Genomic DNA, 26849 nt, shown 5'->3' with positions numbered 1-26849 from the left:
ACAATGTGAGAATTCTCAGTTCTGTGATGTGGAAGGTTCAAGTCACTGCCTTTGTATTTCAGTATGTTCCAACAGAATATTGAAGTCTTAACTAAAAAACCAGGTATCCTTTTACAATCCATTATTGGTATTTGTGTAGGTTTTCTGAAACAGAGTTCCACCAATTCAGCAGCTTCACAAAAACTGATAGTATCAACTTCGGGAGGTGACAAGGCCTAGAGCAAGATGTGCATTGGGGTGGTTTCTTCCAAGACATGTTAGGACTAAGTCCCTCATCCCCTGTACCATTCCTCTCCCTGTGTTTGTTGGCAATGCTTTGACCATTAACACAAAAACATCACTCTAGGCCCCTTCTTCACACGGCAGTCCAGCTTTGTGTTACCCCCGTCCACATTTTCCCTTTTACTAAGGGTGCAGTCCGATTGGGTTGGGCCATACCATCTTCAGTTTAGTCTCTTCTTAGCTAAGAGCATTTACAGTAACCAAATTCCAAAGAAGAGGGATTTGATAAACTGCCCATATGTACGCAAACAGGACAACACCAGTCACCACAGTACATTTAGTAACATTTTCATCACCCCCAAAACTTCTCTGTGACTCTGTGCTTCTCTGTCATGAAATACATGTAAGCATGGAATAGTTTATGAGCATGTGCATTATCTTGCACAGGAGTCATGCAAATCTTCTCTACATCATTCCAATTACAGTGACTGTGGTGACAAACTGAACAGGGGAGGAGATACTTTCTTCAAAGGATAAGCTTTGTGCTGTTAGATTTGATCCCTTGCTCCTCTGAGTTGAAATGGAAGTATGAGTGATATTTATTTTATTGATGGTTCTCGTTGTGCTGTTACCTTTGTCTTTAAAAACTACAATGACAACGAAACTTTCTTCTTATTCTTGTATTCATTGTAAAATTAATATTTGCCCTATATTTTTAAAACTTAAATTATAAAACTCTCTGTAACCGATCATTGGGGCAAGTTATTTACTTGTTATAGAAAGTACGCTCAATCTGACACACTATTAAAAGTCAATTTAAAGTATTTACATTATAGAAAAAGTGTAAATTATAAAATCAAGCCAATAGCCTTCTAGTCTTGACCACAAAATATCCACCCATCCATACATCTGTATAAAAAAGATGGCCATGTCTAGTTAACGTTACCTAGAAATTTCAGTTTTGGATTATAGATTTAATGACTATCCTAAAGACACAAAATAATTTGTGGCATTGCACTTAGTTTAATCACATACAAATGAACATTGGGTATGATTCTAGATGTCCTAGAAACTCACTAATATTTATGTGGACACCTAGAGACAACTCCCTTGGAGGTGATTACAGAGAGGAAATCTATTGGTTCTATTGCAGAGGTAACTAATACACAGAATAGACTATGTTTTCATGTGCAGTTTCTAACAGATGCACTATATGATAATAGCTATTTAAATCAACGCAGCTCTGCAAGTATCAGCAACATCATGCTCAAAATGTCTGACAGGGGAGTTATTTCTACAGAGAATAAAAATAAGACCAAAAGCCTTGTTTTTGCATATTTCCAATCTTTCATGTTTCTCAAAGAATTAAGAATTGGGGGTTTGTTAATATATGGATCAGACTGCCTTGTAATACTCTTAAATATGGCATTGTAGGCATAGGGAATGGGGAAAACTCATAAATATGTGCATCCTCTGTGTGAAGTTCTCCTGAAGTCTACCTCTACTCCAGAGATTCCCTTACCTAATTGTGAACAAAATACATATTCAAGAAGTGTCCTTTCACTAATTTTGTAGCAGAAACAAGTTGGACTGGAGTCAGAATTTTGTTGCTCGGGATGAAAAGTACAGAAAGGTGAACATACTAAATTATTCAGCATAGGGATATACCAAAGTCCTCAGCACCTTTGAAGTATCAGCTTTGGGGAGGTCATGTCAATTCAGTCCCTTCGCAAACCAACTCAAACGGCCGGCCCTTAGACTTTCAATCTTCACTGGCCCAAGTTCAGTACCTACCACGATAGAACCCCTCCCATCACAGTTTTGAAACAAGCTGTTTTGGACACTGTGGACAAAAGCACTGAAACTTCTGCATCACTGAATTTTTCCACAGGACAGTCCACTTTCTCCCATTGTCTCATTGCATCTTTTCCTAAATTCTTCTACTGATTATCCATGGTTTTCCATGGCTTTTACGAACCATCCCACATCTATGATAAATATGCCCATTGGTAGACAATACATGGTCTATAACCTCTTTTGCGGAGACTTGTTTTTAAATTATTTTGATAAAATTATTCTGTAAATGTGCTCATGTCGAGACTTGAGTCAGCTGGCACTGATTAAAATGTATAAGTCGGATGCTCTGCCAATATTGCCATTATTTTCTGCATCATTTAAATAAAGTGAAATTCAGCAACCTTTTACAATTTTATGCTTAGAGACAGGATTAAATTCAGACCCATTAACACCAAACATACTTTGTTGTCACTGTGCTTGCCTATCCAGTGGAAAAGTGAAAAGAGTCAGTTTTTTCTTCTAAATGTGTTTCCGGCATTCTTGAACAGTATTGTTCATGACATGTGTGCTGCACATCAAATTTCAATGTCTTTATCATAATTCTGTATTGAAGAATCCTTCCATTATATTTATGACTTCTTACATGTAGACAGATTTTCAAGATCACCAGGTAGATGGTTTTTTTTGCCCAATAGATTTGAGTTTTGGGTGATGGAATGTGTCTTCTTCAGTACATTCTGGTTCTCTGAAAATGTTCAATAACTCCTGAATTCTTCAGAATGGCTGAATGACTCCTTCAGATTCTGAGCTGTTAAGAAAATCTTCCATCAGATCAAGATAATCACTGTATGCTTTTAATCTTGGTCAATGTTTAGAGTAAATGTTTGTATCTGTTAAGCTCTAAACCTGTACGCCTCCCCTCAAAATTCATGTGCGGTACACATTCATGCAGACACACATCCTATCCCACTTTAATCATACACACACGCACACATGTATATCACACACACACACACACACATGTATATATACATGAACACACACAGACATGAATGTGCACATACACAAGAAATTTATAAATAGAACTTTCTCTAGGAAGAAAATGAACCATTTCACGTGATAAATAATAAAAGGGAACTGGCAGGCAATTGCTTTAAAAATACCACTAGAAAAAAATGACATAAAAGAACAATAAATCTATCAACCGATAAGCACTTACAAGAAAAATGTTGCTTACTACGGATAGGAAGCTGTGCCTAAAGTTTACTATGTGTTTAAAATAATAAATAAAGTTCTTATTTCTATAAGCATTACTATGAGTCATAAATGCAAGAAGTCAGGAAAGAGTTAATCATATAGTATAAGGATATAGAGTGCCATTGGCAAAATCTTGAAGTAGACAAGCAAAACAACCAGTCATAGAAATATAAAATAATTAGAAGAAGCATCCTGAGTATAGACACTGTAGAAAAAGCAAACAAGGGTGTAAGTAAGAGGATAACAGACAATGAGAAGTAAAGGCAGAAAGTAAAATGTGTTGGGAAAAAATCATACATATATATATATATATGAGAACAGGAAAATACAGAGACTTCAAATGAAGAATTGAGGTCCTTAAAAAAGTAAAAGAAAAATTAGCAAGGGAAAAACAAATATTGGGAAGTACTTTAAAAAATACTTATAAACAATAAAGAATATCTTCAGTTTGGGAAAAGGATACAGCATATTTCAGTGAAAATGGAATGAACCCAGGGAATGCTAACACTCATCCTTCTGGGACATGAAGGGACTATATGTGTGCAGGATGAACTGTAGGTGATTTTTTATCTTTTTATAATATATAAAGCATTTTGTTTAGAGATGAGAAATGAAGGGATGTTGATGAGAGAGAGAAAATTTCTCTTATATCACAGAGATAGGTTTAGATAATATGTTGTATTATAGTTACTGCCTTGAAAAGCAGTTAATAATAAATATTTTATATGCCTTAAAATTAATTTTTAACGTTCTCATCACAAAAAATGATTTGGTGAGATTATGGATATGCTAATTAAGGCAAACACATTGTACCCATAATATGCATAATTGCTATTTATCAATAAAAAAGAAGCTAAAAGCCATCTTTGAAACCATCAAAGTGGATTTCATTATTCACAGGTGTTTAAAACTAAGGGTGGCTTTAGATTTCCTGTTGGTAGTATGTAAGACTAGAATTAATGGAGAAAGTCTCTGTTGATCTCAAGGAAAGAAATGTGATCCAAGGATTTCGTGCCTAGCCAAGTTGTTTATTAAGTAAAAAGGCTACAAATTATACTGATTACGCCAACAGTCAAGAAACATTGCTCACTGATCAACGGTGGAGCTTCGGGCAATCCAGAGAGATTAAGAAACTTCCAAAAACTGCCTGGTCGCCCTAATGTATTTAGAAGCAGTAAGACTGGAGTGGTAAAAACAGGGCCTGACTGGGTCTGCACCAGGTCTCCTGTATATATGCTATGGCTGTTAGCTTGGTGCTTTTCTGAACTCCTAGCTATGAGAGATAGTGTATCTCTGACTCTTCTGCCTGCTTTTGCGACTCTTTTCCGCCTATTGGGTTGTCTTGTCCAGCCTCAGTTTGAGTGTTTTGGGCTCATCTAATTGTATTTTACTTTGTCTTGTTTGGCTTTTACCTCTTGGAGGCCTGGTTTGTTCTGAAGAGGAAATGGAAGTGGTGCAGATCACGGGAGAGGGAATGTCAGGGTAGCTGGGAGGAGGGGAGGGAGGCGAAAATGTGTTTGGAATGTATTCTATGAGAGAAGAACCTATTTTCAATAAAAATGACTGAAAGAATTGTGATTTAGACCAAAAACAACAAAATAAATTGTATATGTCCTGACAATTTAGAAATATACAAGTAACAGAAACATGAAAGTCATAGACAAAATGCCATGGCATTTTTTAAAAATTCTAGTATGAAATTCAGCTAACACATGTACCATCATCATAGGTATATCTGAAGATTGCCTCATCTGCACAAGCATGCAGTGAAGACATCACTGCTCTCAGATGATCAATTAAATGATACATGGTACTGGGGGGGGGGGTTATGTACCTTAATCCCATAAAGTCAATAAATAAACATTAAAAAACAAATATATTGCAAAAACATCAAAATAGAAAAGATTGAGTAGTTCTGAATGGCACCATTGATGTTAAAATAACACAGTTAAAAGCTGAGTAACCCTCTTAATCCAATAATTAAGTAAAGATCTCTTGATTTTATCCAAAGGTAGTACGGAGATCTCAAGGGAAGAACCACGCCCTACAGCATGTGAAATGGTAACAGTTCACTGTGACCCGCCAAAACCACTGGGAATACAAGGGAAGCAATAGAATTTTTTTTCTCTAAGGGTGCACATTTTTGTCTGTAATTACATGAAATTCGGGGTCCTTCCTACAGCCTCATCAGACAAGACCCCAGGACTTATTTATATTCTCCATGTTGAAGACTGTGGTTTAGAAAGTTCTCCAGAGATGGGTCAGAATTCACTCACCTGTTTCTCTCCGGTGAGAAGCTAAGGAGCTGCTGTGTGCTCTGAGAACAAAGGCTACTACGCACAATTTGATAAGCCATCAGGTCTGCTCCCGTTGTTCTAAAGAGAGAGACTTAGAATTTTTAGGAGACATGATTTTGGAGGGAGAGGTGATGGGATTCTGTGGTGAGTTAGAAAATGCAGTAGAGGTAGATTTATCAAGATAAATTGTATCTCTACATGAACTTTTTAAACAAAAATTTGTTTGGGAATTATCTTGGCAAAATGGGCAATTTTGAGTCTGATCCTGAATCATTTACATCAGAAACATCCAATAAGTGCCAACTTTGATATTTTGTACGTACTCTTATGCTGTTCCAGGTTCCCCTTTGCAGGACAGTAGGGCAAATTCACCAGAATTTGTGTGTGTGTGTGTGTGTGTGTGAGAGAGAGAGAGAGAGAGAGAGAGAGAGAGAGAGAGAGAGAGAGCTGTAGCCTAAGTCAGCCGTGCAGAGAGCAGCACTTAGATGTGATCTGAAGAATCGTTTTTAAAATTGAGATCCAGACAAGAATCCATCAGTCTCTTGTACAGTGAAAGGTGATGGCTCGGATTTGTGAATGCCAGTGCTCATTGACTATATGTAATCTATTCTGTCAAGAAGAAAAACAAGTTAGCAATAGAGCTCCATTTGTTTATGAGGCCTACACTAAACCAGAGAAGGCAAAAGTAATTGCAGCATCAGGCTGGGTTTCGCTTCTGCAAACTCAGTAGGACAAAAATAAATAAATTACCCCCTGGTAACACTGCCTGATAAAAGAAACATCCCAGTGCTTCAGCAGAAAAAAAAATGAGTTGCCAAGGGGATTAATTAATCATTATGAATCCAAAGGTTTTTTTTCCTATTTGAAAATGACTAATATTTAGAGAACACTAACCACATGCCAAGCTTGCAGGTAGACACTGTCACAAAGGGATGTTTTATGTTCCTTGCAGCTCAGTTATCTTTTGTCCTAAATATAGGCAAGAATATGTTCCTGGTCACTGGCTCCTGCCTCTTCAGGCAGTATCATGTGGTAGGGATATTGAAGCCAGAAAAGAGAGAAGTCTCTGTCTCTTGTGTATCTCTGTGTCTCTCTCAATCTGTCTCTGTCTCTGTCTCTGTCTCTCTCTCTCTCACACACACACACACACACACACACATACACACACCACCACAATACAATCAAGGATTCAGTTTCCTGAATACATCAAGGTGGGACAAAGCTTGTATTCTGACAGTTTGCTGGAGATAAGAACATGCTTTATAAGTGCGCATTGCCCTGTGTAGCTTGTGGTTCAATGCAGAGAGAAAAGAGAACAATTTGTCTTGGAAAAGTCACTGTTATACTCTTTCAAGAGGTGGTCACAATGATATCTGAAGTAATTGAATGCCGAGGCATACATATTCAAATCATCACCTTTATTCATGTCAAGGAGGGTTTATATAATTTTTCTCTCAAACTTCAAAGCAGTTCTTCAGATTACTTAAAGTCTGGGGGGTCTCTCTTTCCACACTGCTGACTTGGATTTCGTCTCTGCTTTACCATTTTCTTTATCTGCAAATAGAAAGAAACCCTGGACAAGCAGAAGAATCTACACAAAATACTTAGGCACAAAAATACAAAATGCCTTGCAGGGCAATGCAGCAGTTTCATATGCTCCAATTATTTCTGCACTTCTACAGAATTTACAAAGAATTTTACAGTAGAATTCACATTGTAAAATGGCCTTATTTTTTCCACATTTTGAGATAAATATGTAGTGTATAAATACCTTAAATTTAAGACAGAAAATTAAATCCTCTTTTTCTATTTCTCCTGAAGAAAAGACCCTTAAAGCTGGTGGGAAAGAGGTTTCATTTGTTTCCAATTGCATATTCAATTAATTTTAATTTAATAAAATGATTTGTGCATACATGGCCTATAAAACATGATGGTATAACATATATATATAGCAAAGTGCCTGCTATAGTAAAGGAAAGAAACACACACACACACACACACACACACACACACACACACACACTAACGTAAAAAATCCCCAGAACACTACAACGTTATTATCAAAACACCTGTTTTGGACATCAAATATCTGTCTTTATTTATCCTATATATCTCCTACTTAATATAGTTTAACCTATATCTTTCCTATTGCTCTCATGGACATTGGTATCCATTTTTTTATTTTCTATTTTTTTTTTCATCCAGCAGAACTAAGGGACGTTGTCACCCGAAATGTTGTCTGTTCGGAGGACATAATACTATGTAAAATTAAGGAGACTCAGAAAGAGGAGCATCCACTGTGCTATTTGTATGTGGAAGCTTTAAAAAGTCATTCAGAATAATTTACTAAGAGACAGTGCAGCCTGATAGATCAAACAAACAATAGGTTACTTCATTTTAACCCACTTGAATTTTCTTCATTCTTCTAATTTCATAAATGCAAAACATAACTCACATATTGAAAAGACTTGTTATTTCTGAATGTGTTGTTTTGTGATAGGATCTCCTTATGTTGTACAGACTGGTCTCAACGTTTTATTTTCAAATAATCCCCTGGCCTCAGCCTCCTAACTAGCTGTGAATAGGTGTGCTTGTCATTAAGACTGTGTTTGTTTATAGGCAACTGTTTACCTTCTGTTGATCATTATCTAAACAACATAAATGTCAGCAGTACTTAGCTAAACCAGTACTGTTAGTTTGATATCCTCATTTGTGTTCTCACCAATGCCCTGCCATAAGGGTTTTGTAGCTCTATGCAAAATACTGATATGTAAAGAGCCTTGGGTCTGAGTTTAACAGATTAAGACTCAACCCCTGGTGAAGCCTTTTAATGGCTGTGAGACTTTGAACACAATGACTTCATCTCTCTAAGTCTCAACTTACCTTTCTCCTGGTGCATAAAAATAGCATATTCTTGATCCGTTCTGAGAATTAATTGGCTTGACCCATGTAAATGAGTAAATTATACTGTGCAGTAGCTGTGAGCTATCATTAAGATACTACATTCTTCCACTTCTGAATTAATGTGGTTGTAAATGAGGACACTGGCTAGATTATCTGAAGATCCATTCCTCATGGTTCCTAATATATTTGAATGCCTGCTCTGTACTGGTGGTAAAAGAATGTGTTTGCCAGTACAAATGTGGTACACAAGGAAGAGGTGGTTGCAATTTAGAAAAGAAAGAAAATTTTACATTAAGTAAGTATGCTCAAATATAATGCTGCCAACGATGAAATGCATACTGAGCGTGTTGTCTAATTAGATTCCAAACTGCTGAACATTTCAAACATTATAAAAGTAGTATGCCTAAATCCTTTTATCTTTAGGAATTAGCTAATATGTTTCTTAAAACTAAACTAAAAAATAGTTTCTCTTGAATTAGTATTCCATATAATTCTTTGTTTGTGTGATTATGGAGTTGAAAATCTGTCACAATGATTTACCTATCTTTATCAACTAAGTATGTGGCTGTGGCCTTCAAATTGTTTACTCTTCCTGTCATCGTAAATTTTGTAGTTATTAAGTCAAAAATCTCAAAGATTTACTATAGCACATATCCTGTCTTCCTTTTATACTTTTCCATTGCTTCGGGTTTTATGCTGTGTATTTTCTGACATTTTTAAATTCTAAATCTTGACAGTTCTCTACCTAGTTCCAAAACTGACACATGTCACAGCAAGAGATTTTTTTTCTCCTTTTCTATACATAAACTATAGGTTCTGATGTTCACCGAAGCCCTCCTTAAAAAAGTAAAATGCAGTTTAAAAGCACAACCTAACAGTTCTGCGGTGGCAAAAATAAAGCCTCTAAAGTCATTGTGGCTCTTCCTATTTTTGTTAAGGGAAAACAATTCATGCTGTTCAGCTTGAAAGGTCTTAAGAAGACCTGTATGTTTTGGAGGGAAACGTCCCTCAAACATAAAGTGACATTCAGAAGGGACAGTTATGTTCTGGTGGTTAGCATACAATGATGATTGGCTAACTCACAGTTCAGTCATGTAAACTAGGGAAAAAAATCACAGTGACACTTGAAATATAAATGTCAATTTGACAAGCCTCTCTTAATATTCAGAATTCATTCCTTTTGGGCCATATCTGAGTGTTTTTAAAGTTCCCCATGAAAGTTGTTTAATTTTACAAGTCATTCATCTGTTAACCGATTTTACTTTCCAGAAAAGTCTAAAGATGGATGAAGTACTAGAGCGGAATCACTCTTGGGGACAAGACAGACCCCCATGTCATCACAGTTTATCAGTTGCATATCTTTGATGGGAAATATCATATAACCCACATTTTTACATCAAACCCACTCCTGGTTTGAAGGCTGTCACCTGAGCAGTTTGAAATTTCAGGAGCATGGTGGTGACAGGCAGTATAACGCAACGCTAAACTTTATGACATATATTATGGCTCTTTAAAATAGAGACCACACACCATGGCTTCATGGGTGTGGTCTAAGGAGAGCCACCTGCTTGAATCAAGAAACGTTTAGATTACTCAGTAACTAGTGAAAATGCATAGCCAAGGCTTCTGCAGTTGGAGATTTTGTTCATTGTGACTGGGTGGTGGAGAAATCAAGCAGGTCTGAGGTGGCAAGGGCGTCATCTGGTATGTAACTAAATCTGCATATTCCAAACATTTTTGCTGTTCCCAGATGCACAAGTGAACTTATTTATCAGGCTCAGATCAGTCGTTTACGAGAGGCCACCCTGAGTGTTGACACTGGAGCACAGTTTATAAACGTCTCATAGGAAGTACTAGCGCAAAGTTGGGGATGACAGTTCTCAAATACTGAGATCATTTCCTAATTATAACACAAACATCTTACAAAGTGGAAATGGTGAAAAGTTCAATTGAGAATGGTAGACAGAAAATACTTTATTGTGAACTGAATGTAAATCAAAAGACATCCCTTCCCATTGATTTTGTCAAACTTTGGTATGTTTTCTAAAAAAAAAAAAAATCCTAATTTTTTTTAATATATGGCTTGACAGGAAGTTCTTGATTGCTCTATAAAGCTGAGACTAACCTTATCAAATGGATGTAAAGAAGTGACTCCATTTGGAAACACTTCGTAATCCAAAAGAATTCAGTATGAACATCAGTATCTGTGAAGCTCTTCTTTTTAGTATTTTCAGCAGCCCTGATTGGGACAGTTAAATGGAGATCAAAACTATCCAGAGAGTCAGGGAACTGCATTTAAAGAGTCTTTTCTTCTTGTAAGATTGAAGTTTTGTTTATATGTTGGGTATTTAGTTAAAGAAATTTATTTCAGAAATGTTTCAAAGAACTTGTGTATAAGATTCAGAAAACAACTGCTCTATAAACTTAACTTACATGGCTATTTTAAACTGTTCATTTTAATTATTTTTGTATTCCCATTTTTCATGATATTTTAATATCTGAAGATGGTTGTTTTTGTATCTGTGCAATAGCATTTTTATAAAGCTACAATTAAGAACCTAACCAAATACAAACAGGTCTCACCCAAGAACTGAACAGTTTTTACTCTTTTTAAAATCGTGTGACAAAATCATTAAAATCTTGGCTATTATATTCCATGTTTATTTTTGTGTATTTGTACATATTTTACAGCATCTATTGACTTTCATTGACTGACTAAGATAAATATTTTAGATTGTATAAAAGAAATTTACAATAACTTCTATGCTGTGAATTAGTATTTTGTTTGACTAAAGCAAAGGTTTTATTTGCAATCATTATAAAACATCATGTGACATATGAAAAAATCCTGTATTAAACTGAAAATTCAAAATATTATATTTCAGCATTTAGAAATAAATATTTCTTTACTTTGTAATTCTTTTTTTCTCAAAGTTTATTAAAATACAAAAGTCTCCATTTCCACCCCTCCTCCCAACACCCTCCCACTCCCCCCACTCTCTCCCCTCCTCCCTCTCTATCCCCAATAGCAGTCAGGGTCTCCCACCCTGTGGGTAGTTCAAGCTCCTCCCCCCTCCCTCCAGGTCCAGGAAGGTGAGCATCCAAACAGACTGGATCCCAAAAATCCAGTATATGCAGAGGAAACAAGTCCCAGTGTCATTGTCAATGGCTTTTCAGAAACACTCCGGGCCAGCCACATTCAGAGAATCCGGCCACATTCAGAGAATCTGGTTGGATCACATGCTCGTTCAGTCCCAGTCCAACTGGCCTTGGTGAACTCTCATTAGATCCGTCCCCTTGTATCAGTGGGTGATCGCACTTTGTAATTCTTAACTCTGCCAACAGGCATTACCAATAAATAAATATTGTACTAGATGTTGAACACAATTATACTATATAATATTCCCTCCTCAGTGAGGTTGGCAACATTAATTCTGTTTTATGGACAAGAAGATAGAACACTAAAGTTAAATACAAACTTAAATGCAGAAAAAGAATTTTAAAAAATCAGTCTCTTAGCTGTGTCCTTTACTCTGCTCAATGACAACAATGTCTCTTGAAGGTGTTCAGCAGATGAATGGAGGCAATGGATCAGTGAATGGGTAGAAAATTGGACGGCAAGCCTATTTCATTATTCACTTATAACATATCAAATTTAAATGACTGAAATTCTCTAAGAGACAATTATTTTCCACCAGTGAGGAAAAGTAGATTACAGAAGATGTAAGAGAAATAGTTACTGGAAGTTGATATACTATGAATAGTCTTTGAGTATTCCCAGAAGATATTTACCTGTTACTTTTTAAAGTTAAAAACTATTTCCCCCCACTGGAGATTACTGTAGGAAAATGGTAGCGATTTGTCACTTGTACTTATTTAATAAAACACTAACTGGCCAGTCGCTAGGCGGGAAGCATTGGTGGAGCGAACAGAATAGGAGAATTCTGGAAAGAGAACAGTTTAGTCTTCAGCTGTTACCCAGGTGCAGAAGAAAAAGATGAGACTGCCTCACTGATATGAGGTACCACGCCATGTGCCTGACACAGACAAGAATGATGGGTTAATTTAAGATGTAAGAGTTAGTTAATAGGAAGTCTGAGCTAATAGGTCAACCAGTGTGTTATTAATGTAAGCCTCTGTGTGTTTCTTTGGTACTAAATGGCTGTGGAGCAAGGCAGGACAAAAACGTCTGTCAACAAATAACACCCAATATGGAGCAATTACATCCACATACAACTTGAAAGAGCTTGGGAAATAATTCTAGACACAAGAGAACAGAGTTAAGCACAGCTTCCTGGAAGCAGCGTTTTCTCGGTTGGGCTCTGCCTGCTAGAGGCAAGCATGTCTCACTGAATAGAGGCTTCCTGACTCAGCTTTAGCTCGTAAACTTTGCAGCTCTTTTAAGAGCCCCTGCAACAAACACTTAAATGATGTTTTTGAGTAACCAACAGCATGCTTCTCGGTGGTGACAGGAACCTTGAAACTCCATAGTGTCGGAGCAACAAACATGGCTCCTGCCAGTACCTCTGCCATTAAGCTAGATTTTCCAAAGCTAAGAAATAAGGTGGATCTAGCCATCAAAGCCATAGCATTCATCCTAGCCATATCGCTTAGCAAATTAAAGACTCATGTGGTCAGAAAAAAAAGATACACAGTAATCATAGATTCAGATGGGAAAAAAAACCCTCTGAATTGTTTACAGAATGTTTAAAAATATATGTAGGCTTGGGAGAGAAAATAGAAAGGATAAAATTCCTTGAAAAAAAGAAAGAGAATAGTTGTGTGTGGTGGCACACACCTTTAATCCAAGAACTTGGGGGGCGAGGCCGGTGGATCTCCATGAGTTCAAGGCCATCTACATGGAATAGATGCCTTTTTATTTCCAGAAAGCTGAGGTTAGAGTTGTGAGTCAACCACCATATCTAGCTCAACAGTCACATTGCTAAAAGTTAAGGACTTATTTCTATTTCTTCAGAATTAGATAAAGTTAAAATCCTCCAAATTCAGCTCAGCCTATGATACATAAAAGATTTATTAAGTCTGTACCTTCTTGACACACAATCCTCAAAAATTGTGCGGGTACATCACTCAGCAGCTGGACTCCCCCAACAGTTTTACCATAAGATCCCTCCCAAGCTTAGGGCAGGAGAAGTGGTTAAAGTGGAAATATAAATATTCTTTTGGGGGGGTTCTTTTAAAGCGTATTAATGTTGGAATTGTGACAATATTTTTAAACTTCTAATTAGGTATTGTGAAGAAGAATTTCTGAAGATTGAAGGTGTCCTGTGTACCAATGTGTCAATATAAAACCAGCAATACAAGAGCATTCAGCTGTTTCACAGAATAGACTTTATAATATGAGGGAAACATCATTGTTATATGATTGAGAAGAAATATAAAGCAATATATATTTTTTGACTTTATCTGGTCCAGAAGTCAAGCTGCTTAAACCTCCGAAGAAAAGCCATTTGGGTCTCAACTGGATGGATCAGAATATAATTTGTACATAATAAAATAAACAGTGGACCGGAACATACCCTTACACGATGAGGTAAATGGCTGCAAGGATACTCAAGGACCTGAAAGGTGGCACACTATAGAGTATCATTTAACACAGAAAGAGAACAGGGGCGTGTTACCTAATCAAGTAGAAGATGACACTATCTCTTAATAAACACATTCCAGAAATGCCAGCCAAAAAAGAAATGAAAGTATCATTTAATCAGATGCACGATGTATTTTTCCAGTGGATATTTTAATTCTTTTTTGTATCCTCCGAGTAATAGAAAGTGTGCTCAGGGGCTCCAGTTCCTCAGAAAACAAATTCTCTTGCTCCTTTGGCCTGACTTCCATATGACTTCAGCCTATGTAAGAACTGATCATCAATAGAGAGCTCTTACCTGTTTAGCACCACTTGAAGTCATTTGAGAGATCAAAGAATTCAATTATTTTTATAACGACCATTTCCATCTTATAGATAAGGCAACTGAGGCACTAGAAGTTTGAGTTTCTTGGGTTAAACAACCCTGCTTTTCTGAAGTGCTCAGAATTGTGAATTTTCATTTTTCTTCATTTAATTGTCTTTGGTTCTTTGGAATGCATGTCAGTACTGGGCACACTTTCGCAGACATTCTGAATCCCAGGTTCATCACTCTTATGTGCAGCCTAGGAAGCCAACGTGGTGTAGCAAGAAGAGGAATCAAATGAGAGAATTATTCTGGGAGTTTGCCCACGGACTGACTCTAGGGGACTTTTTTTTTTTTTTTTTTGATGTGGGCACTTTACAAATTTACAATGCACTTTTGAGAACCCTTAGACACATTCAGTTTAGGAGAACAAGAGCTTCCGCAGACACCAGTCTGTGGCCTTACAACACAAAAAGCTAGATTCCATCATTGTCATTATTAAGTAACAACAAGTCAGCAGAACATTTTCAGATTGGCTAAAAAGTGTCACTACGAGGACCATAAAAGTAGCAGTTCCAGGAATCTCATTGACTCTGTGGCAAGAAATGCCCCCAGGAGATTTGGTTTCTTATAACCTCCTAAATAAATGTCTTTGCCTAGAAGCTATATGTGAGGGTGCCGGTAACACTAGCCTCATACCATTCAAAGCTTTAAAATTAAGGCAGGTGGAGGTGGCTCATGCCTTTAATTCCAGCACTCGGGGAAGCAGAGGCAGGTGGATATCTGTGAGTTCAAGGCCACTCTGGTCTGCAAGAGCTAGTTCCATGGCAGATTCCAAAGTTACAGTCTTGAAAAAATAGAAAAGGAAAAAATGCTTTATAATTAGATTGCTAGAATTTTGTGGTAAAAATGAGTTTACTCATTCCCTAATTTACCCTATATGCCAACTGATTTAGAGCTTCATCTTTGAAGCTGGGGCCAGACTTTCAACAGCAATGAATCCCAGGCTCCATTGATGATGTCCTCCTGGGAACAGTGCTTTCCCCTAAATAAGAGAATGAACTCTCTGTACTGGATTGAGACATAACATCCCAAGCCTCATGAAATATAAGCGTGAATCCAGTGTGGTTTACCAATCCTCTGGCCAAGGGATGATCCTTCAGGGAGGCTGAATATCATAAAATATACTAACTAAAATGGGAGATAAAGGTTATCCCGTTATCGAGATAATGGGCTTCTCCTTCACAGACTCCTCACCCTACCTGCGTCTGCTCATATAGCCTCAGTGAGAAGGCTGACTCAAGGCATCTCGCTTTTCTGAATCACTCCCTAAAAGTGCAACTTTTCCTGTTTTTTTTTTTCTTTTATCACTTTCTTTCTTTTGAGAACAGTCCAAAGCCTAGGCAGACTTTCCCACACACCCCTATATTCTTGGTCTTTTCCTAGAAAATTAAGCCCATATACAATTTTGCCATGTGAGGGGGACAAACCCTGTGGTTGTCTTTCTTCCTCTTCTCCATCGTCTATGAACCTTCAAAGATTGAAGGTTCCCTTCCCTGGGCTAAAAAAAAAATGATAAAATTGTAACTGTACTTCAAAAACTGTAATTTAAAAGTATTTTAACTTGCTATATTAATCTTTACATCTCCTCTTTGAAGATATATGCTGCCCATGTGGCCATTTATAGACAAGGAAAATAGATTCTGAGCAGCTAAATGCCTGCCTGCTCCAGGTTGAGAAAGCCATTAGTAGTTGAACCTGGGTTCAATTAAACATAAATTCCAACTCAAATTCCCTCACATGTAGTTCTAAAACACTAATGCCTACATGCAAAATTAAGTAAAATAAAGCAGCAGATTTCAAAGCTTGATTTCTTATCTAAAGTGTTCTAAATACTTACAAGGCATTTGCTTTATAAAAAGATATTAAATAATGTACAATCGTGCACCCAAATTCTTTAAGAGGATTTGGTTCTTTCATAGTTCACAGAAATGCTATGACTATGCTTTTCCCGAATTTTAGAATTTCAGTAGTGACCAGGTTATTACTTCCTGTTCTCATTACCACAATAAAAGTAACTGATAAGTATTTAAAGAAGAAAGGGTTCATTTTGTCTTATAGTTTGAAGGCACACAGTCTATCACAGCAGGGAGGTCCAGGCAGCAGGATCAGAAGATAGCTCCTCACATCGCACCCACAGTAACTGAGGTGAAAATGAACAAGAAGCATGGTAGGGGTATACAACCTCAAGGCCTGTTTCAAGTGATCCATGTTTTTGAGCAAGGCCTCACAACCTTCCCGAGCAGCACCAGCAGGTAGGAACCAATTGCCTGTGGAGAACATTTTATATTGAACCCCAGCACCAAGTATAGTGACATGCACCTATAATCCTAGTACTTGGCAAATTGAGGCTGGTGCATCGCTGCTTCAGGACTCCTGTGGGTTACATGGTGAACTGAAGACCAACCTACGTGACTTAGTGAGAACTGTATCAAACCAGTAGGAAGAAATTTTAATGAGTCACATGCTTAATGTATGCAGCGCTCTAGGCTCAATCATCAATGGGTTCAATAAAATTTAAATAAAGATCTGAAACTGTATGAGCAGTGGATTGACTGAGAGAAGTGGGCAGTATGTTAGGTTGTACAAGAGCTGTATAGTGTCAAACCACAAATATCCCAGGGAAGTCTAGAAAAGTTTCATTCGTATTATTTCCTAGCAAAAATCTTATATTGTAGGAATGACTCATAAAGTGTTTATGTATGCATGTATCAGGCCATGGAAAATTAATTTTACTTTCTAATATTTGCTTCATAAAGTTAAAATTTCAAAGGTTGAAGGCTGAGGTAACCCCCACAAAAATGACTGCTTAGTAATGAGTATAAATTGAAACAGATTTTTATTGACTTGCAAGAACATCAGACTTTTTGAGCTGAAATGTGAAATGTTTAGAAATGAAATAATTGCAAGTACTGTCCAGATATGGAACTTATGCCCTGCCGTGAGCCGCTGTGTGCATCTACTCAGTGTGCTCATTGGAAAGAAAGCAAAACATCTCGTGCATTCACTCCTTGAGAAACACTCTCCAGAGACCATGTTCCCTTGCTCCACACATAAAAGAAATCATGAGTCTGTTCCAAAAAAAAAAAAATCACTGGAATGGTAAATAATCAAGAAATCTTGTGCTGTGAAATTACTGATGAAATAGAGATGCGTTTGCCCAGACAGGCAAGTAGAACATGATCACTGTCATTGATAGGAAGAAGAAGGTAATTGGGGTTATTAAAAGTGTAAAGTTTCCATTTCAAAGACTGAAAATGATTGACTGTTGGACTTTAAAGACAAGTCATTAGAAGTAGTAAAGTCTTCACTTCCTGGAGTATCAGGAAATGTTTCCATCACCCAAAATGTCTGGACTGTATACTGTGTTTAGCCCTTCCAGGCACAATTCTTCAAAGGTGCTTCACCGACCCTCAGAAGTAATGGTAATAAGCCCACCACATAGAGAACACCGGACTAAAAAACGAAATACTGTGCATAATGGCTTTTATGTGATTTTTGTCTCAAAATATGCTCAAGAATCCTTTCGACATTTATTACTAGATGACCAGTTTCTGACCGGCATGCTGTAGAAAAGTGTTTTTATCTTGTAGAGTTGGAGAAAAGCCACTCTATTGCCTTCCAAATGTCAAAATCAAAAATTCCGTGACTCTCATGCTGTCAAATGCCTTCTAAATATTTGTGTTCATGGCTACGGACCTGGGTTACTCTCACGCTTAGTTCAAGAAGCTTGTTTATGGGGAGCAGTAGGCTGTGCGCAGGCATATATCGGTCAAAACGACGAGAACAACAGTCTGAGTTCTTAGTACTTAAAAAATACATACTGAAAGCTTTCTCTTCACCGTGACTCAGAAAACATTGCAGCCAGGTGGTGGGAAGCAATGCAGAGGCCAGGATGGGAAGAGGGCTGTGAAGAGAGCTATCTCGCAGACATGGAATGCTTGGCTGTTGGACTTATGAGATCATAGTACCTGGTGTTATCTGTACATGAAGAAGTCAGTCAAAATTCCAATATAGATGAGCTTCAGGCCCCACGCCATCCAGTAGCTAGTAACAACTGACAGGTGCTAGGGAGAGGAGAATCATTATGGTCTGTGGTCACTGGTAGAGTACTCAAGCGCCATTGGATGGTTGCACATCCACGCCCATATAAGCAGCATTACATGGACTCAATAAGTGAAGAAGGAGGAAGAAGAAGGAAAAAGAGAGAAAAGAAAAAAATACATGATTTTGGGAGAGGAACATATTGATGGAAAAATGTGGACAGTGGAGAGATCCTATCGGTTAGATATGGCAATATTTTATTGATTACATATATGAAATTAAAAAGAACAAATAAAGTTACAAAATGATTCAAACATTGTGGTACTACTAATTGCATCAAGCAGCTTTCTTAAGAATAATTACCTTGAGGACATTTAAGTCCTTCTGTCCTATAAATAAATCTTGAATATATTAGTTTATGTATAAAAGTAAATGTGTGAGCAACTATCTAGATAAAATCATTTGATACACATAGCCTCTAAATTTCTATGTTTTCAAATGCCAATGAAGATAGCTTAAGGTAATATTTTATTTTATTTCAGCTGAATTTTATAAATATTAGAATATAAAAAATTGTCAAGTTTCTTGATATAACATATGTAATACTTGATAATGGGTATAAATGAGCTATTTTTATAATGTGAAATTGGATAGAATATAATGATCACAGACAAACCCTTGTGAAGGGTAAATGGCTGTAGCTAGTCTATAAAACCTTTAAATAGCCATCCTTTTCTCATCCAAAGACTGAGACAGGAATTAATATAACATTTCATAAGAGGGATTATCTTTCTCATTGAAATTCAATGACACACTCACATGTTCCCAGTCAACTTAAAATACTTCTCAGAGTTTATGAATGTTAGCCCTTGGCAGTCAGATAGAATATCTGTGCTAGGAAAACTGATAGACAATCAATAATAAAGCCCTAAGGGCTACATTCACCTGAACAATAAATTAACAAAAATGAATGTCTGAATAATAATATCCAATAATATAAACCTGAAAGGAGCTTTAAGACATGTACTTAAATTAAGGTTGTATTTTAATAATAAACCATTATTTCATGAATATTGAGTACCATATGACAAGTTAAAATTACTGTAGCATATTCAGATTTGTGTATATATCATCATATAGAGTATATATAATTTGACACTCACAATAACATTATAAAATCAATATAATTCTCAATTCATTTGCAAGAATACTAATGCTGAAAGATATACAGAAACTCATCCCCTGCCATATAGAAAAATCAGAACAAGGTCTAACACCAGTAGCACAGACACTGATAACTGCCATAAAACCAACCACACTGAACTTCATTTAAGAGAAAGTGGGACATAGCCTTGAATACATGGATACAGGAGACAACTTCTTAAAAATAACACAGTACACAAACACTGTATTAGGTTTGAACACTACCTCTCAAATACTATTTTTTGTCTATCTCTCCCAATATGAATTCTCTACCTCATAATCCACTTGGTCCTCTAGTTCCAGCTGCTATCTAGTCCATTCATAACTTATCTATTTCTCTAAGATAGGGAGATTTTTCTGTTCCCCCTCAAAGAGCCTATATCTAAACTCCATGGTTCTATCTAAGGATTATAGTTGGTTGTCATTGATTTAACAGCTAATATACACACATGAGCCAATACATACCTAATTTGTCTCTGTATGTCTTGAGTGGGATATCTCAATCAAGATGGTATTTTCTAATTTCATCAATTTACCTACAAATTTCATGATATCATTTTTTTAATGGCTGAGCAATAGTCCATTGTATAAATGTACCAAATTTCTTTATCCATTTACTTTTCGACAGGTATCTAAGTTGTTTCCAGTTTCTTGCTATTATGAATAAAGCAACAATAAACATGAGTGTTCACATATATCTTGGGTAGTATGAAGCATCCTTTGGATATATGCCCCGAAGTGGTATGCCTGAATCTAGAAGTAGATTGATAACCATCTTAATGAGGAAGTACTACACTGTTTTCAATAAATTCTATCAGCAGTGCATGAGTGTTCCTCTTACCACACATCCTTGTCATCAAACTGTCAGTTATTTTATTGACTTTGACATAAGACAGATATAAAATGAAATCTCAAAATAGTTTTGATTTGCATTCCTCTGATGGCTAATGGTTTTGAACATTTTTCTATTATAATTATGGTTTTCAATATTTAAAACAGGTTTCAAATCAAATATATTTTGATCACATTCTACCATCCCCCAAGTTGCTTCAAAACATTTTCTCATAGCTACCCACTTTATAAAAGAAACAATAACTCAATATGACAACATATCCTCTCAAAACCAAAATCCTAGAAAAACAAAATGAAACCACACCCAAATTTGACTGAGAATGCATTGAATCTACAGATTGCTTGTGGTAGGATAACTATATTTGCTATATTAATCCTACCAATCCATGAGCATGGGAGAGATTTCCATCTTCTGATACCATCTTCAAATTATTTCTTCAGTGTCTTAAAGTTTTAATCTTACAAGTCTTTCACTTTCTTGCTTAGAGTTACTCTGCAATATTTTTGAGGTTATTGCTATGTGCTGATTCCCAAATGACTTCTCATTCTATTTGTCATTTGTATATAGGAGAACTATGAATTTTTGTGAGTTAATATTGTATCCAGCTATATTGCTGAAAGTGTTTATTAGCTGTAGAAATTATCTGGTTGAATTTTTAGGCTCATTAATACATACTATCACATTATCTTCAAATGCAGGTACTTTGACGTCTTCCTTTCTCATTCGTATCCCTTTGATCTCCTTCAGTTTTCTTCTTGCTCTCGCCAACACTTCAAGTACTATATTGAATAGGTATGGACAGAGTGGACAAGTTATCTTGTTCCTAATTTCAGTGGAGCTGCTTTAAGTTGTCCTTCATTTAAGTTGATTTGGCTATGGGCTTGTAGGAAATCGCCTTTTATTACATTGAAGTTTGTCCCTCTTATCCCTAATATCTCCAAAACTTTTTATAAAAAAGGGGTGTTGGGTTTTTTAAAAAGGCCTTTCCTGTGTCTAATGAAATAATTTAGTATTTTTTTGTCTTTCAGTTTGTTTGTGTGTTAGGTTACATTTAAGAATTTCTGTATGTTGAACAATCCCTGCATCTCTTGGATGAAGCCCACTTGATCAAAGTACATGATATTTTGATGTGATCTTGGATTCATTTGTAATTGTTTCAATGAGAACATTTGTAGCTATGATCACGAAGGAAATATATGTGAAATTCTCCTTTCTTGGTTCTTTATGTGGTTTGAACATCAGGGTGGCTATGGCTTCATAAAAAAGAATTGAGAAATATTCCTTCTATTTCTATTTTGTGGAATAATTGGTGAGTTGTTGACATCATCTCTTCTACGATTGGTGGAATTCTCAGCTAAGTCCACCTGCCCGTGTCCTTTTTTCCAAGGATGGGGGGGATTATGGGTTTTTAATCACTGTTTCTATTTCACTGGGGGATATATGTCTGAATTGCTTCTCTAATCATGAATTAACATTGTTGGGAATCATGTTTGGAGAAAATATACATTTCTTTTTGATTTTCCAATTTGGTGAAGTACAGGTTTTTAAAGTATATTCTTATGTTTCTGTGGATTTTCTTGGTATTCTCTAGTCAAATCTGAATTTGTTAATTTTATTCAATTTGGTTGAAACTTTTCCAGTCTTATTTTCTCAAAGAACCAACTCTTTGTTTTATTTATTAATTATATTGTATTTTTGTTGTTTCTTTGTCATTAATTTAATTCAAGAATTTATTTTTTCCCATAAACTCATGTTGGATATAATACCTTCTTTTTGTTCTAGAGATCTCAGGTAGGCTTTTGTGTTTCTAGTACAAGATCTCTTCAATTTCTTTATGTAGGCACCGAGTACTCTGAAGATGCCTCTTAGAACTGTTTTCATTTTGTCCTAGATGTTTGGGTATGTTGTGCATTCACTTTCTTTACATTCTAGAAATTCTTTTGTTTCTGAATTTCAGTCTTGTCCCAGTTTTTTATTCAGTAGCTAATTGCTCGGTTTCATAGAGTCTGTAAGGTTTCTGGTACTGTTTACATCCAGCTTTTATCTGAAGTCGTATGGTAGTTTTCAGGGCATGATCCTAATTCTTTTGTGTCTGTGGATACTTGCTCTGTGTCCAAGCATGTGGTCAGTATTAGAGAAGTCCATGAGGTGATGAGAGGAAGGTATATTCTTTTTTGTTTGTGTGAAATGCTTTGTAAAAATGTTAGGACCACTTGGTTTATGACATCAGTTAGACCCAGCATTTTTCTGTTTAGTTTTGGTCTAAAAAGCTTGTCTATCGGTGAGAATCAGGAATTGAAGTCATGTATCTGTGTGATAAGCTGTAGTATTGTGGTTTTTTATGAACTTAAGTGTCCTGATTTTAGTGCATAGATGTTAAGAATTTCAATGTCTGGGTCAATTATTTTCCTTTGATAAGAATCCAGTGTTCTTCCCTGTATCTTCTAATAACTTTTGGCTTGAAGTCTATTTTGACAGATATTAATATGACTTCCCTGGTTTGCTTCTTAGATCCATTTGTTTTGAATATACTTTTTTCCATTCTTTTATCCGGGGTGGTGTCTAGTATTGAAGTTTTGGTGGTGCAGCAGAAAGATTGCTTCTGCTTCACCACCCAGTCTGCTAGTCTGTGCCATTTTTATTGGGGAAATAAAACCATTGATATTAAGAGTTATCAACATTTGCTTATTTATTCCTTTTAGTTCATTCTAATGATGCTTTTTCCTCTGTTTTGATTTGTTGTTTATAGCATGCCACTGTGATCTCATCTTTAATTCTATTTACATCTAACACTTTTTATTCCTTGCTTGCCTGTTTTTGAGAGGGTCTCTTGTTTCTCCAGATGATGCTACATTCAGTGTGTAGGAGAGACTGACCTTGGACATTTACTCCTACATGTTCGGTATCCCTAAAACTGAAATTATAGGCTTTCAGTGCTGTATTTATTTTATGTGGTACTCAAATTGAGATCAAGGTTTCACACTAGCCATATATTCCACCTACAAATTGATCTACATTTCCAACCCCTCATCCAAACTTCTGTCAATCAAACTTTGGTAGCGCAGAATGAAAAGGCTTACAAACAATGATTGAGGTTTCAGAGTGAAAACACATTGGTCTACAACCTGACACTAGTTTGACAGTGAGTATAAATTCAGTAAACTCATGGCCATGTCTCCACCAGGACTGAGGATACAAAGGCAGTCACTACTTTAATTACGAATTTTGAGATGCTTTTATTTCATTACTGATTGTGTTCAAATAGCAGGGGAAATTCTGCTTTTAAAAGTATGCCTATGGTTTTAGTAATTAAACAAAACAGAATTATGATTTCTAATACATATCACAGACACTGAACTCAACCTGATTGAAATGTATAATATCTTGAGTAAAAAAATTCTGAAACATGTGTTTATGCTACATAATTTATGATTTTATATGTGCTTTATTTATATATATATATATATATATGTGTGTGTGTGTGTGTGTGTGTGTGTATTTTATAATTTATGAAAGGGAATACACCTTCCATAGGTAGTCATGATGTTTTTCTTATGAGCAGTACATAGCAACTGAACTTTTAAAATGGTACAGGATTGCTTCCCTGTTTTTCTCACATAGCGTCCACCTGTAGGAGAGTGAGCTTAGTGAAGACATACAACTATGTTTGCATGTGGTATTGTATGTTTGCATGTGGTATGGTATGTCGTCCTGGTTGGTTTGTGCACTCCAGTCTTTCTTGACAGGCCAAGCTTATAATAATCTCTCTTGTGCTACATGAACAAAATTTTGAAGCAATTAATTTAACTTCACACTTGTTCCTATTGTGTTCTACATTCTGCCAACATTGAACAACAGACTTGGTTTCACTTCTTGATGTCTAGTAAATGTCACTCCAACATTTAAGCAATAGACATGCCTCTCTCTCCCCCTCTCTTTGTGTATGTGTTTCTGTGTACTTAAACATTTGTACTTAGTGACTTTGAGAAATGTATTAATAATTTAAGGGCGTGTGTTTTGAGGGAGATGCTCTATTTGAGTTAGAGTTTGGGGCTCAGTTACACTCTGTCATTCAATGATGCTGAATTATCATAGTGCAGGTTGTTCACAGTAATGATAATTCTTAGCTATAATGATGGTTGTATTATGCCATTTTTTCTCTCAAACATATGCTTTAATTATGCTTAAGAAGAACAGTTTTTTATTAAGTCCTATTTAGAATGAGTTCCTCAATTATGCAGCCTGGAACACACACACACACACACACACACACACACACACACACACACACACACACACACTACAGATAGGCAAATAAACCACAAAGAGAGCCTGTTTCAAAACTGTGGTATTAAAGGTTTAAAGGAATCCTTCCAGGCTTTAAATGAGTGTGGGTTTTTGACTGGGATTTTTTGAAACAATAACAAAATTGGGGTCTTTTCATATGGAATAGTGCACATACAAATTTCTTTCTTGCCTATTTCAACAGATATTTCAGGTGCTCTCCTCTGTTATCCATGGCCATTATATATTTCTTGTAATCCCTTTGTGCATAGCCTAAGCACAAACAAAATTTAGAAATCTGCACGTGAAGTAACCCCTACACTCTTTGTTCTTTAAATGACAATAAGAAAACCCGTCACTCATTTACACCACTCTAAACAAATAAATCACCATGGAATCATCTGGACCCTTATCTAAAAGCAAAAAAGTTTATTGGAGGAAAATATAATCTTCACTTTCTTACTTTAGGCATGGTGCCTCAAGACCTTGTTTTCCTATTGTGACCTATGAGGATATACTCTATTTAAGCCTTAATTATGTTTGGATAAAATTTGAAGCAAAGGTAAGTTTTATTATATATTAGGCAATGCAATGTTCCACATTTCTGGAATATAGATGTATTTCTTGGTCTAAAATTAGTGGGTGAATGATGTCAAGCATGCATTTTTTTTAAATAAAGTCACCTGTCACATTGCTTTACAGTTAGTTATCATTTGTGACTAATCACATGGTGGTTTAAAAAAACAATAAATCCTTGAGTTGAAAAAAATGGAAGACAATTCAAGTCTATATGTATTTTTAGTGTAAATAATTTTACATATTAATTGGATGAAGTGTTTACATAAATATGTAATATCTCACTTAATTCAAGTAAATGAACAGGGTCAGGATTGGAATTATATGAAGAACCATAATTCCTTCTATCATTATTCTAATTATCATTTTGTAATAAATTAAGATTTAGTAATGACACTGAAAAACACACAACCACTGTGAAGTGGTTGGCAATCTGCTCACGGTATATGGTTCCAAACAGCTAATGGGTTGTACAGTAGTTCTTTTCTCGGTATGATTCAAGCACACTTTCTTTTATATATATATAATTATATATATATATATAATATATAATTATATATATATATATAATATATATATATTTCAGACTTCACTCTTAATTGGAGTAACCCTGTACTAACTTGAAATCATGCAGAGCAATAATAATTTGAAAGCAAAGGAAATTTTCCAAATTCTGGAGAGTGGCTTTTTCTGGGATTGGTAGAGGGGAAATTGACTAGACAATGAAAAAATGGTATTTCCAGTAATCTCGGGTTCTTTTAGATAAACATCTCAAAAGTATGTCTAGATTTGTCTTTCTGTGCAATGAATACAACAGTGTTTATAATATTTCTCTCTGTGTGCTCCTATAATCGTAATTCTATGGACTGTAAATATGTACACTGACTGAGAAATGCAATGAGAACCCTCAAATGGCAAGACTGTTAGAAGCGTGCCATCATTTTCTTAAGGTTTCTTTTTTGGAGTGAGAGCTTGAATGGAGGGATCCCAACCTGAACAATATTAAGTAAGCAGTTCCGGCAGTGATTTTATAAGTACTTCAAAAGCCGTAGTATGTCAGTGTGTCTCCTTCAGTTTTGCAGAGACACAGAGATCTGTGGTAACCCTGTGTCTGAACTCGCCAGTTACTTTGGGTTGTTGTAAACAGTCCCCATTTCATGGGGTCTAGGAAACTCCAACATCTGACAACATAAGGTTTGTACAGTAGTGCTTGGATGGATTTTAAGACTGTAGAGAATAAATAAAGGTATTCAGCAGTCACCTTCCTAAATATTTTTTAAATGCTGTTTTAAAATCGAATTTTATCTTGTATTATTAAAATAAGTCAACTACATATATATTTCACATACATATCACTGCAATAAGAGGACCCTCTGTAACTATGGTAAGTCAGTAATTGATTTAGATTTATTAAGGGAATAACAGAGTGATACATGAGGGTAAGCG

The 26849-nt window shown here is 36.0% G+C and overlaps 1 protein-coding gene and 1 non-coding gene across 8 annotated transcripts in view; one reads left to right on the top strand and one right to left on the bottom strand.

Annotated features, from left to right (window-relative positions):
* Positions 1-26849, top strand: part of Magi2 (membrane associated guanylate kinase, WW and PDZ domain containing 2) — a 1336576-nt gene that overhangs the window by 106936 nt on the left and 1202791 nt on the right. The window lies entirely within an intron of this gene.
* Positions 626-731, bottom strand: LOC146889322 (U6 spliceosomal RNA). Its single transcript, XR_015000162.2, has one exon. It is a non-coding gene; the product is annotated as a U6 spliceosomal RNA (small nuclear RNA).

The sequence above is a fragment of the Myodes glareolus genome, chromosome 27 (genome assembly GCF_982192425.1).
Source record: "Myodes glareolus chromosome 27, mMyoGla1.1, whole genome shotgun sequence".
Taxonomy (NCBI): domain Eukaryota; kingdom Metazoa; phylum Chordata; class Mammalia; order Rodentia; family Cricetidae; genus Myodes; species Myodes glareolus.
This window is presented reverse-complemented; position numbering and strand designations above follow the sequence as displayed.